This window comes from Bactrocera oleae, chromosome X, assembly GCF_042242935.1.
Source record: "Bactrocera oleae isolate idBacOlea1 chromosome X, idBacOlea1, whole genome shotgun sequence".
Taxonomy (NCBI): Eukaryota; Metazoa; Arthropoda; class Insecta; order Diptera; family Tephritidae; genus Bactrocera; species Bactrocera oleae.
The window spans coordinates 32,614,681-32,627,195 of record NC_091541.1 but is presented as its reverse complement, the minus strand read 5'-3'; the positions used below and the strand labels follow the sequence as shown (position 1 = coordinate 32,627,195).

General features: G+C 38.5%; 1 long non-coding RNA gene across 1 annotated transcript; it reads left to right on the top strand.

The window, feature by feature from the left end:
• Window positions 1-1,141: 1,141 nt before the first annotated feature.
• LOC138858000 (uncharacterized) lies at window positions 1,142-4,958 on the top strand. The gene is made up of 2 exons (XR_011397258.1): window positions 1,142-2,962; window positions 3,019-4,958. It is a non-coding gene; the product is annotated as an uncharacterized lncRNA (long non-coding RNA).
• Window positions 4,959-12,515: the final 7,557 nt, after the last annotated feature.

Below are 12,515 nucleotides of genomic sequence, written 5' to 3'. Positions count from 1 at the left end.
TTTATCGTTGATTCGATTTTGTTCTATCATCCGTGTTCGTCACAATATTAAGTGAACATTCTACTGTGATCGAGGTTTACATTAAATTGAAACTTGAGTCTATTTACACACACATTAGGATATTTATACACAAGCTAATTCTTGAGAGACTTCAACATACATTTATTAGCACAATCATAATAATATAAAGGGAAAACTTTAGTATAACGTCCCACGCTTTCGGGGATAAAATGGGTATAGGCGGATAGAGGAGATCCTCCAGATCAAGAATATATATAGATATAGCCGCGGGAAACTTATAGTTTTCGAGATATTTGGGTTTAAAGTTCAAAATTTCGACTATTTAAAGTACGCATTTTTCCCATTTCGAATGAGTTATACACTTATATTTTCCACTTTTATATCCACTAACACTTCGCTAATTCGTTTGTACACATTTATTTTACATTATATCAATAATTAAATTATTGTTAAATTCTATTAATTCTGACAATAACAAAAGGGTTGCAAAATTTCAAATAACCAGTGTTACCTTATCGACATCTTTTGTAATTGAACTGAAAGAAATTAAAACAGATAATACCCCAAATACAGGTATCCAAAACCTAGACAAATAAACTATTACAAAGCATTGATGTTAAGTATTATGTTATACCCTCTATGACAATATTACTTTTTTCTTGTATACTTCTTTTTGCGTTGGCGGCCTTCGGCCGCGCTTCAAAAAAATAATCCTAGTCGGTCCAACACCGGGGTGTATCAAAATATTTTTCGCGCAGAACTTCTTTTTGCGTTGGCGGCCTTCGGCCGCGCTTTAAAAAAATAACCCTGGTCGGTCCAACACTGGGGTGTATCAAGGTTTTTTTGCGCAGAACTCCTTTTTGCGTTAGCGGCCTTCGGCCGCGCTTCAAAAAAATAACACTGGTCGATCCAACAACGGGGTGTACCAAAGATTTTACGCGCAGAAATTCTTTTTGCGTTGTTTCCTGTATCTAGGATACAATCTCTCTGTTTATTTTATTTTTCTTCGTTTGCAAAATATATTAGTATGGCAACACTGATGTTTTGACATTCACAACCATTTTGTTATTGTCAAAATTAATAAAATTAAAGAATGATTTAAATATTGAAATAGAGCTATTTTTGCAGCATCTAATATAAAAAAAATTTCTAAAAACGAATTAGTCAAGTGTTAGTGGATATAAAAGTGAAAAATATAAGTGTATAATTCATTTTAACTCGCAAAAATACGTACTTTAAATAGTTGAAATTTTCAACTTTAAACGTAAATATCTCGAAAAACTATAAGTTTCCCGCGGCTATATCTATATATATTCTTGATCTGGAGGAGCTCCTCTATCCGCCCATACCCGTTGTATCCCCGAAAGCGTGGGACGTTATTCTAAAGCCGACCCAATATAAATAAACACCTCACTTCATATAAGAGAAAAATACTTATATAAACAAATCCAAATCAATATTTAAATTCTAAATTATGCGCAAGACCGCGCAAATAATCCATCGGTGGACGAACGTTACAATCATTAACAATATTTCATATACGTCAATGGTGACGCTTGGAAGCAGCTTTCGCTATTTTCGGTGGATTACCACGAACATAGTATTCCAATCGCACATCAACAATCATTAAACTTCCACATATTCATATGAGCAAGCTGCCGAACATTCAAACTTCAATGCCAGTTCTCGATTGGATTATTTGTACGACGGCCACCGTCAACGATCGTTTGATAATGATTACACAGCCCGAGACCAAAGGTCTGACCACGACGAGTGACACTACCAATCCATGTGGTCTCGAAATAATCGAGCAGCTCCTCAGCATTATCCTTGAAGAACGTAGTTTTGGTTAACTTATTATACACGGCAACAACATCATTCTCGGGAACAAATGCGAGAGCATACAACATTCTCAACTGCAATCCAAAGCCACCATATCCGGCATATCGAGCTTGTAATCGACATCCCTGTATTCTCCTCCATGAACTCTGCCAAAAATGAAAAAAAAACTCCCACGCATTTGTACACCAACAAAAATAACCTAGTTGCTTCGATTTGCCAGACAACAATGTAAATACGAGAGGCATAACTTCTCCATTTACAATTCCATGTGTGCTATACAGCTGGTAGAAAATCCAAGAAACGACATGAAATGTTCCGTCGGCAAACTAAGTATCTTATGGTTGAAGATAACTCAAATTACGCTCAGTTGTAAAAATAATATATCTTCCACGGTGATTATTAGGCAGCTCACGTGAATCACATACCATAAATTCAACTCCGCTTCAAGCCTTACGATACGCATCGGGAATTATTAATTCATTAATTGATACACGACTAGCAGAGTTTATCTCATTATCAGCCCTTATACCAAGTACGCCGGCAGCAGATCATAAAAAATTTATCAATTTAGTAGAAAAATAATATTATATTTATTACATTATCTATACACCGCCAAATAATTTATTATCACCATCGCGATAATAACTATATTAATTATAAAAAGGAGAGGAATTTTATTACTAAACAACGTGGCAACAGTTACAATCACAATACATCAGCAATGCCTCGAAATTCAAATTAATGTGCATGTACGGCCATCAAAGTGCATGTACGGCTCCCAGACTACCACCGAACATGAAGCATGTGCTCCGAAATCGGGCACACGCGCCAAAACTGTCCCCGTCGTGCTACACCAGGAAACAACCGAAATATTGCCGCTGTAGGAGATGATGCATATCCTAAAGTCTGTCAACTCGCAGAACAATTTTCTCCAAATATATGAATGTTACCTTTCTTAATAAAGAAAAGTGCACTGATGTAATTCCTCTTTTCGCTTTATTTGATACTGGTAGTCCCATTAGTTTCATAAAACGGTCTTACGTGCCACAATCAGCAAAACTCAGCAGTAAACAGAAGTTGACACAATATCGTCGAATCGGTAATAAAAAATTAAGAATTCATGGCATTTTGACATGTAAATTTATATTTTTTCAGCACGAATTGATCCACACTTTTGCTATTTTGCCAGATTCAGGTGCGATTTTACCAGTGTTGGTTGGGCGTGACCTTTTAAACAAAATGCAAATAGCATTGAGCCAAACAAAGACAAATTTATTTAAGCCAAATGAATTATTTAATATAAAAGCTCAAAAAAAATGTTGGGTTTCGGAAAAACTTTGCAGTGCACTTCGCTTTCTTGATTTATATAGAAGCCCAGTTGCCAGTCTGCTACCACCGTACAACGAGAAGTAGGAAGTTCAAAGAACAATCGATGAGTTATTGGCTTAAAGAACCATAAGACAAAGTGAGTCTCCCTACGCTTTGCCTATAGTGTTAGTTCGAAAGAAAGATGGTTCTTTAAGAATGTGCGGAAACTATCATGCGCTTAAAAAATTGATCATACGTGATCATTATCCTTTATGTTTGTTGGGGGTATCTGGGTAGCAAAACTTATTTCAGTACTCTTTAACTGCTTTTGTCACACCAATAGATCAATACGAGTACATCTATATGCCATTCGGCATTACAAATGCCCCTTCCGTTTTTCAACATTTAATTAATAAAGTTTTAAAGTCACTTATTGATTCGGGGAACATTGTAGTGTATTTATACGACATTATTATGGCTACGAAAACTTTTGAAGAGCATGTTGAGATTTTGACTGACGTGTTGAGACTACTAAAAGCTGCTGGTTAGAACTAAAATTAAATTTGTTCAAGTGTATATTCGCATATAGGGAGGAGGATCACATAGGATATTGTGTATATTAGGAGTGGTATTAGACCGAATGAAGCATAGCTACTTCAGACGTTTTGTTCGCGATTTTTAATGAATAGCTGCCCCTTTAAATTGGTTAACGCGTATATGCAAAGTTCGAGTGGACGAATGAGGGTATCGATGCTTTTGTAACATTAAGATATTATATAAGTTAACGGATCCACCCGTTCTGTGTATATTTGATCCACATCATGAAACAGAGCTACATTCAGACGCGACTTCCCGTGGGTATAGTGCAGTATTACAACAAAGACAGGATGGACAGGAAAGCTCACCCAGGTGGACAGGAAAGCTCACCCAGTTGCATATTTTTCGAAAACAAGTACTGACGCGGTTTCAAGATATTAAAGCTTCGAGCTAGAAGCACTTGCAAGTGTCAATGCACTGGATCGATTTCGTACATTTTTAGATGAAATTCCATTTGTACTTGTTACTGGCTGTCACTCATTGGTACTGGCGCTGGAAAAGAAGATAGTAAATCCTCGTATTGCGGGGTAGACTTTGAATTTTTCAAACTTTGACTTCGTAGTAAAGCAGAGGGGGGAGATCTAATGCCGCATGCAAATGCTCTGAGTCGCGTGTCAGTAGTTTGGTCCATTGAAGAGAGCGAGGTTGATCTGAATATTCAGTTTGGACAGTCGCGTGATAAAAAATATAAGAGAATAGAGGAAAAGGTTAGAATCTAAAGAGGTGCCAGGATATGAGCTTGACAATAGTCTGGTGTTTCGCATAAGTGGACAGTATCAACAATTGTATGTGCCGGCAGAAATGGAAGAAAGTGTAATGAAACGGGGAACAGCTTTTACTTACAATGAATTTTGAATAGAATGCAATGTTAGCCACACTTTGAATGCGGTAGCATCACCCAATCTAACTGACAGGTAGGGCGTGTGAATCGTGTGTTAAAGAACATTTTGGCAAAAGTTACTGAGCCAATAAATAATGCCGATTGGAAGAAAAAGCTAACTGCGGTAGAGTTCACTATAAACAATACGGTACACTGCGCCAGTAAACAAACTCAAAGTCAGTTGTTGTTTGGAGCTGAACAAAGGGCAGAGCAAGTTGATGAGTTAACTAAATACCTTCATGACGTTTATACTAAAACTATTGAAAATCTTTAAGATTTTAGAAATAAAGCTGATGTTGCCATTATAAAATCTTGGGTGTACAATCAGAGGAATTTCGAACAAAACCATAGGCCACCTAAAGAGTTCGAGGTAGGAGACTTGGTGGTAATAAAACATGTAGATACTGCTGTAGGTAAAAAATAATTATCCTAAGTATAAGGTCCACATGTAGTATGTAAACAATTAGATTTTTACAGATATGTAGTTACAGATGTTGAAAGTTGTCAAGTAACTCACATAATAGTGTGATTGATTCAAGTCGCATGAAGAAGTGATTTGAGCCAGAACAGAGTACAGACGACATGGGCTTAGAAGGCAACAATGATATTCCACTGTATGTGAAATCATTATTGCACAGATTATGAAACTTGAATAAATCAATCGAGGTCAGGTTAAAGACACGCTTAAGTCCTTTTCCAGCACCGGCAGAAGAAATTATTGCAGAACTTTCGGAACGCAAGAGCCGTGAATCAAATGGCATTATGCTATACGTTAAAGAATCCATGAAAGTAGACAACAAAGAGCGTCTTAGTCATGATAAAATCATTATACGTAAGTGCTTTCCCCAGATCTGCCTGCTAAAGTGGACAGTTTCAAGCTCAGCCGACTAGGTCGCCCTCCGACGTACGAACTCGCCCGTTACTAGTTCTCTTTCTACAGCACGTGTTATACTCAAATCAAAGCCACCAGAACTTGTTGATGGGACCGCTCAAATCATGTTCAAGTCTTATCTCGCTCGAGCCCTGCTTACACATCTTAAGAACGTCCTAGCCTAGCTAGATACAATGGTTAAAAACGGTGACTCCAGTTAAACCATAAAATATGTAAGCGGCGTTCCTAAATTGGTAGGTACAAATTTTTGCTCGCTCAGCGAAAACAACAAGCCAGACAAACATGCACGTACAGTATCCTTCAAGATCTTCAGAAAGGATAGAAACAGCTTTACGAGTGTAAACGAACATGGTAGAGGTGTCTTCATTGTTACGATGAGCTCCACCCATGCAGAAATTGTTACAATCTCGGTTTATAATCTTGAAAAACGTGTGTAAAAATTAAATGCAAAAACTCTCTCTACCTTGCTCTAGGTGCATAATTGATGATTGTCGAGTTCCAATCACTTATGGAAACATTATTACATTTGAAAATAAAACACAAGGACACACACTTCCTTACCACTTCCCAGCAGCAGACCTTCTACCGATTGTGAGAATCTTCTTTATGAAGGACTCTCACAAATGGAATGTCGACAGTTTAATTGTATTCGAATCAACAACAACAACCTGCTAGATCTCTGCTTCAGTAACCTGGAAATCATTCTCGAGCCCACTCAGCCAATTGTCACAATGGATTTGTATCATCCGGATCTTAGTATCTCAGTTGAACTCCAGCCCAACCTTAAACCAGCTACATTGCCTTTCTATAACTTCAAAAACGCAGACTATGTAAACCTTAATCGTATTTTACTTGAACACCGATTGGTCGAAAGTATATTCATCATCCGCACTGGACAGTAAAATTAGTGCTTTTTATGCTTGTAGTTCACGAAGGCATCTCTACACTTGCTCCAGTGTGTACAAAAAATCAAATCAGTTTCCTTACTGGTTCTTTAATGAACTGAAACATAAAACACTACTCAAGAAAGAAGCTCACTCTGCATACAAGAAAAACAGGAAAAAAACTCAATTATAGTAAATTTAGCGACCTAAGACGAGCATGTAAAGAGCTAAATTAAATATGTTACAGGAAATATGTAGATAAAGTTGAACAGCAAGTGCAAGATGATAAAATGCATCACACAAAAGCAGATACCACAGTGAAATCCCGTCCAGTATGCACTGGAAAGTTAACACGGCAGGCCCCGGCATTGAGATCAGCAACTTGTTCGCATCTTTTTTAGAGAGCGTGTACATTAAAGATTTTCAGCAGTACCTACAATTGGATATAAATGTACCTACGTCTAATCATACCATCAAGGAACTCGAGGTTAGTACTAACAACGTTCATAAACTGTTATGCCTAAACACGAAGGAAGGCGCTGTTCCTGATGGTTTGCCAAATATCTTGCAAAAAAACTGTGCTACAAGCCTTAGCGAGCACATTACTCACATCTACAGCACCTCACTTCATGATGAAATATTTCCAACAGACTGGAAATTCTCTTACGTCTATCCTTTTCACAAGGACGGGCCTAGGTTAGACGTCACCAACTACAGACCAATCTGTATTCAAACAGCTCTGGTTAAACTCTTTGAGAAAATGGTTCTTCTCCAGCTCACTACTCTTTTTACAAACACCATCTCCAGCAATCAACATGGCTTCATCGGTGGAAGGTCTACGACATCTAACCTGTTCATCTATGTTAACTACCTTCTGGAAGCTTTAAACAATGGACAAGCAGTCCATACCATCTACACGGATTTCAGTAAAGCTTTTGATAGAGTAGACCATAATATTCTACTGGATAAGCTAAGTAACTACGGTATACAAGGTAGAGCATTGAGCTGGATCCATTCATATTTAATCGGACGGCAACTACAAGTTAATGTCCATGGTCATCTATCCATAAAGTACGAGGTGTCATCCGGAGTACCCCAAGGGTCACACCTAGGACGTATTCTTTTCAATATTTTCGTTAACGACATCGGTGCAAATTTTAAGACTGAATATCTTCTTTATGCGGATGACCTGAAGATTTTCCGAGTAATAACCAGCGTACAAGACACCCAAACTCTCCAGTGTGATGTAGACATATTGTCAGCTTGGTACCACAAAAATAAACGAACTGAATGTCAACAAGTAAGGAAGGGCTAAGTTCGGATGTAACCGAACATTTTATACTCTCGCAAAGTCAAATGGTATACTCGTTTGAGATTTCTTTGTGGATTGGCTGATATTTTCGGTAGAAGGTCAACTATAGGCACTGGGGTCCACATATTTAGTACTTAGGGGCTTGTTCGATTTAGACAATTTTTGGCCACAAGGTGGCATACTTTAAACGTATTATTCACGCAAAGTTTTAATCATTGTTGCTTTATATGCGTAGTGGAAAGTGAAAGAATCAGATGTAATTGAAAATGGTGTTATATGGGAAATAGGCGTGGTTGTAGTCCGATTTCGCCCATTTTCGCACTATAACATAGAAATATGAAAATAACGTTATGCACCTAAGTTGATTGAAATCGGTTAAGCAGATCCCAAGATATGGGTTTTCACCTAAAAGTGGGCTGTGCCACGCCCACTGTCTAATTTTGAACGCGGTTCCTATAAAGTCATCTCATACCATCCCAGAGATAAAATTTAATGTCTCTGGCGTGTTTAGTGCTTGATTTATCGCGCTTTTGGTAGTTTTTTACAGTACTGTTATATGGGGAGTGGGCGGAATTGCCACCCGATTTCAACTATTTTCACACCGCCAATAGAAGTGCTAAAACCATTTGCTTCTAGTGAATTTTGTTATTATAGCATTAGCGGTTTAGGCACATTAAACCTATTAGAGGCGGGACCGCGCCCACTCTTAAAAAAAAAAAACCAAATAACAGTCTTATATCTTATTGCGGAGCTTAGTTATGGCAATTTATTTGTTTTTGATTAATGGAGTTTTGTGGGCGTGGCAGTGGTCCGAATACGCCCATCTGCAATACCAACCATCTCACGGAACCAAGAAACATGTCTACCAAGTTTCATAAAGATAGCTAAATTTTTACTCAAGTTACAGCTTGCACGGACGGACAGACAGTCACCCGGATTTCAACTCGTCTCTTCATCCTGATCATTTATATATATATAACCCTATATCTAACTCGATTAGTTTGAGGTGATACAAACAACCGTTAGGTGAACAAAACTATTATACTCTGTAGCAACAGGTTGCGAGGGTATAAAAAGTGCATAGCTATCTCGTACTCAAGATCGCACTTCCATCTATTAGCTAACTACAATACATCCTTAATAATGAGGCGATAAATGAGGTTGAGTCGGTAAAGGACTTAGGAATCATCATAGACAATAAGCTAACTTACAACAAGCATATCAAAAGCTCACACTCTAGGTTTTTAAAGTACTAGGTTTTATAATTAAAACCAGCAGAGCAGATCTAAACTCCTTGCTGCTCCTTTACTCATCGCTATCGAAAAGATACAACACAAGCTCTGTAGAAACCTGGGCTACCACTATGGACTTACTGTCCCTTATGCCTCAGTGGATGATATCTACGACCAGTATAATATAATATAAACAAACTGCAATCACGTCGAAAAGCTTTGAGTTTTCTTCAGTGGATCTCCGACTGAGACACAACCGTCTGCTGAAAACCACAAAAACTACAAAGAATTATGTGCTCAATGGCCCGCACGATAGAATTGCCAGGCTAGTCAACACTCTACATAACGAAGTGAATTTTTACAGTGGATCACACAACGCATCGCAATAAAGAAGCTGTGTTAACTAAAAAGATGCATCTATTACCACACCCCACGTATAAGATGACAACGAAAATATCAATAAATAATATTGTAACTGATTTCTCGATAAATCGTCTAACTATAACTCACTCTTAAGTTCGATCACTGGATTGTTGAATAAAAGTCCCAATTTAATGGCTATAAACTTATCTTTATTTCCAATTCCAACAACTTAACACTTACAAGTATTTTTTTAACAAAAGTTCGCTACTAGAACATTCTGGCAACTACGAATTCGCTGTCTAGTAGCTTCTTACAGTTTATCGTCGATTCTGATTTGTTCTGGTATTCATGTTCGCCACACTGCCCTCTACCTTAGTCTGATCGTCCCGATTAGACATATTTGCGGTATCAAACGCTGCAAGCCATTCCAGATGACCCACCTTCATTTTATTCCTTGGTCTTCCAATGGTCTGTATGCGATACACTACATCATTGAGTCGTTTAATAACCTGGTATGGTCCTTCCCAATTTTGTTGTGGGTTATATAACAATACCCAATCGCCTTCAATAAAACCCTCAGAGTTTATTGCCTTGTCGTATTTTGCTTTCATCTTATCGCTCATAATTTTGGTGCGCTGTCTCACCATAGCATGTATATCCCTCATCTCGTCTTCTAGGATGCTATTGAATTCCTTAGTATTCCTTCCTCCGTTGGCGTTAATTCCAAATTTTAAATCAATTGGTAGTCGAAGATCATTACAAAAAATTACCCTTGCTGGAGTCTGCCCCGTTGTTTCATGTATAGCAGACCGATAAGCCATCAGGAACAAGGATATATGGGTATCCCAATCTTTTTGATACTTGTCCACAACTTTCTTCAAATGTTCTTACAAAGTTCGATTGAATCGTTCTACTATGCCTTCGGACTGCGGATGTAGTGCAGTTGTACGGGTTTTCCGGATACCCAGCTTCTGGCATATCTCCTGTATTACCATATCTCGATACCCAATTGTTGATGAATACATCCGCTACTGTTCCTGCCTCTTGGTTAGGAATTGCGTATACCTCTGGCCATTTGCTGAAATAGTCCATGACTACCAAAACATATCTGTTTCCTAATTTACTGATAGGAAATGGACCAGCTACATCCATGGCTACTCGCTCAAACGGCGCACCTGAATTGTACTGCTTCATCTGACCATGACTCCTGGACCGCGGCCCTTTAGCAGCAATGCACTCTACACAATTGGCGATCCACTCCGTAACTGATTGACGACAACCAACCCAATAAAATCTTTGTTTTAATTTCTCCAAGGTTTTATTGATGCCCATGTGTCCTCCACTTGGACCGTTGTGCAGCTCATTGAAAACTTCAGGAATTCTTACTTTTGGAACAATCATCAGAGCTCCTGAACTTTGCCCATTTTCGCTTTCCCATACGCGATGCAAGCAGCCAGACACTAACTTCAAACTATTCCATTGTGCCCAATAAGCCTTTGCAACTGGGCTTTCTGCAGCTATTTCTTCTCTCGTTGGACGTTTATTCATCTCTAATCCGTGTATTACACTTTTCAAATCTGGATCCTCTTGCTGACATTTCTGTAGCTCCTCCGGATCCCAGTCTGATGTTATAGTCATTAATCGGACATCTATAATGTCTCCTTTGGCCTCAGCTTTTCGTTTCCGTCCAACTGGATTATTGGGCTTGTTACAGTTGCGTGCAATATGGCCACACCCCGCCGTTGAAGCATTTGAGCACACCATCATTTTTCTTATGCGCTTCCGTAGATTTTTCCAGTGCTTTCTGCATGTTATCAATTTTTTCAAGTAATTGGTTGACCCAAGCGTGTTCCTCTATTTCTACTTTTTAAATGTTTGATTGCAAAGCAGATATGCAGTTTCCTGTGTCAGAGCATACGAAACGGTTTCTGCAAACGTCAATTTTGGACATGCTAATGCAGCGAATCGTGTAGTGTTATCTCGTATTCCATTGTCGAAAGTCTGAATTTTCGTGTCCTCGATGTATTCCATGGATTTATGTGCATAAGCTTAGTGAGCTAACCCCTCAATCTCTGTAGAAAACTTCTGCAGAGACTCATTGGCTTTCTGGCGGCGATTACGCAACTCGATTTGAAAGATATTCTTCATGTGCTCACTACCATACCGTCTTTCAATGCACCCATCAACGTTACATAACTACTCGCCTCGCAGTTTGGAATGGTCTGTAATATCTCCGCTGCATATCCTTTTAATACAGCGAACAATGCAGCTACTTTATCTTCAGCTTTCCAATTATTTGAAGATGCTGTCTTTTCGAATTGAAGCTTAAAAACGTGAAACGGAACAGTGCCATCAAAGGATGGAGGTTTTACCTTGGCAGAAGCTGCTGACACAATTGGTCGAATTAATTGTAGCTCACGGAGGCGGTCTCTCAATTCATCCACTTCAGTTTTAATTTTATCCCGCTCTTCCGAAATCTGTGAGGACGTTTCTGCTATTTGTGAGGTCATCTTGCGCTGCAAACTGCTTTTCGAACTGCGTTTTTAACGAGGACAATTGGGATTGTTGTGCCAACATTTGTGATGACACCTCTGCTATTTGTTGGGTTATACGTGCATCCTGCTCTTTAAATTGTGTCGATATTTCTGTTGACATTTGCGTTGACATTTGAGACATACGTGTATCCTGCTCTTTAATTTGTGTCGATATTTGCGTTGAAATTTGCGATATTGCAGCAAAAACCATGTTTATGTCCACAATCTTTGACGAGCATTGAGCCTCTTCCTTTTCTTCTACCTTTGTTGTCTCTTCTTCTAATTCCATGCGAAAGACATATTACTCAACATTAATGTTTTCCGCTTCCATGGCCTCTCTCAACCGTGATTGTAATTCAGTTTTTAGTCCATTTGTCGAAAAACCCCGTTGCTCCAGCTCCTTTTTGAGTAGTGAAATCTTCAGATCGTTAAATTTGGCCATTTTCAAATAATTATCTCCTTGGGAATTTATTTGACAATCCCACTTCTGACACCAATTGTAACGGATTTCTCGATAAATCGTCTAACTATAACTCACTCTTGAGCTCGATCACTGGATTATTAAATTAAAGTCCCAATTTAATGCTATACACTTATCTTTATTTTCAATTCCAACAACTTAACACTTATTGCTCGTTATTCGAGCTTAC